This window comes from Myotis davidii, unplaced genomic scaffold, assembly GCF_000327345.1.
Source record: "Myotis davidii unplaced genomic scaffold, ASM32734v1 scaffold1786, whole genome shotgun sequence".
NCBI classification, from domain to species: domain Eukaryota; kingdom Metazoa; phylum Chordata; class Mammalia; order Chiroptera; family Vespertilionidae; genus Myotis; species Myotis davidii.
This window is the reverse complement of record NW_006297147.1, coordinates 204,408-206,397: the sequence shown is the minus strand read 5'-3', so window position 1 is coordinate 206,397 and position 1,990 is coordinate 204,408. Positions and strand designations below refer to the sequence as shown.

General features: G+C 41.4%; 1 protein-coding gene and 1 long non-coding RNA gene across 2 annotated transcripts in view; both read left to right on the top strand.

Annotated features, from left to right (window-relative positions):
- The window catches only part of LOC102766004 (zinc finger protein 883), a 35,448-nt gene that overhangs the window by 13,894 nt on the left and 19,564 nt on the right, over positions 1–1,990 (top strand). The gene's annotated exons all lie outside the window — the stretch shown is intronic.
- LOC107184524 overlaps positions 768–1,990 on the top strand; it is a 3,404-nt gene continuing 2,181 nt past the window's right edge. Inside the window, exon 1 of the long non-coding RNA XR_001515372.1 lies at positions 768–1,025. This is a non-coding gene — a long non-coding RNA (uncharacterized LOC107184524). The remainder of the gene's footprint in view (positions 1,026–1,990) is intronic.

Sequence of the window (1,990 nt, the reverse complement as noted above, 5' to 3'; positions counted from 1 at the left end):
AATACTATAAGAAATTCCATGAAGCCCCATTTGTCTGAACTGAATCTCATACACTGCAACATCAAGAATAGGGAGATTCCCAATAAATTTGAGTGCTGTGAAAATCATGTGTGTGTGTTTTGCACTTATTTTTTAAACTTTTTATTAATTTCAGAGAGGAAGGTTGAGGGAGAAAGAAATGGAAACATCAATGACAACACATAATCATCAATCAGCTTGCTCCTGTGCATCCTCTACTGGGGGTTGAGCATGCAATCTGGGCATGTACTTTGAATGGGATCCCACTGAGGCACACATATATGTTAAAATTTGTTATTTACACAGGTGTCTTCCAGATCTATGTCACTACATCATAGGGTTTTTTTGTTGTTCTTGTTTTTTAATATATATTTTATTTTATTTTTTAACAGAGAGGGATAGAGTGTCAGAAACATTGATGATAGAGAAATATCATCAGCTGCTTACTGCACACCTCCTACTGGGGATGTGCCCGCAACCAAGGTACATACCCTTGACCGGAATCGAACCTGGGACCCTTCAGTGTGCAACTCTCTCCATTGAGGCAAACCTGTTTGAGCACTACGTTGTTTTTTTCTTCTACACTTATGTCCTGTACACCAGGTTGACAACCACTGTCAATCCTTTTTTTTCTTTAAACATATTTATATTCTTTTTCTTTTTTTAATGATTTCAGCGAGAAAGAGAGAGGGAATGAGAGAGAAACGCATAAATGATGAGAGAGCATCATTGATTGACTGTGCCCTGCACATCCCCAACTGGAAATTGAGCCTACAACCTGGGCATGTGTCCTGACCCGAAATGGAATCGTGACCTGTTTTATAGGTTCAATCTCACCCCTGAGCCACAGCGTATATCTCATTACATGTTCTGGTTGATGAAGCTATTTCACCTGGTCCACCTATATGGCTTTCACAGATTGCATAGGTCACCATCCTCATGTGCTCAAGAAAGCAAACTCTGTTCTCTGGTTTGAGAAAATTGGGAGCAGCCTGAGCTTGTACAAGGTCTTATTTCCTTTCACTCTATTTGCCATATGCATCTGACTTGTGGTCCCCAGAAAACTTCACCTGAGTTCAGCGAGCAGCTTATAGAACTGCCTTTCCCAGGGACAGGGTTTTTCTAGGTAACAGTGACAGATTTTTGAGTGACTAAGTCACGGATGCAAGAACTGCCAAGCTCTTGTCCCTTTCATTTGTAAAATATTGAAAGACTTTCTAAGTCTTCTTTAACTTAGGTGTTCTATTTACTGTCTGTGGGAGTTTATAAGCAGATTTGGGTTCTACAGGCATCAGGAGGTGAACAATTTAATGGGTATCTCAAACTTTCTCTGCCTATGGGAAGAATACAGGGTGCAGAAATTAGCTCAGCAGTTTAGGCTAGATTTCAGCCCTCATATCAAGCCTAATGCTGTGAGTTTTAGGAAAGTTTCAGGAGATCACTCCAAAGAGTGGCTAGCTGTGCCAACCTCAGATCCTTCCGGAAGGAACATGAATTATTTTCTGTTTTTGTGGGGGAGAGCTCTTGTCCAGGTCTTACAAAGGGTTCTTCGCCCTAATGCCTATAATTCCATGGGTGATTATCACTGGTTGGAGGACCACAGGGATGAGGGGAGCCATGATTGCTACAGAACCACTGGCCTACATGGTGTTGGAAGAGATTGCTGCCATCGAGATGGAATGAGCTTATAAATGTGCATTCAGAACTGTTCTGAGGAAAACACTGCAGGGTGGCATGTACACAGATCTGAGAATCTCCACGCATGTTTACGAGTATTTTCTGTGGCCTCTGAGAATTTCACTTCAGAGCCATTGGTGCCTTGGCACAAAAGGAATGATAAAGCCATAACCCAGTGGTTCTCAACTTTCCTAATGCCGTGACCCTTTAATACAGCTCCTCATGTTGTGGTGACCCCCAATTTCATTGTTACAAATTGAACATAATTAAAGCATAGTGATTAATCACAAAAACT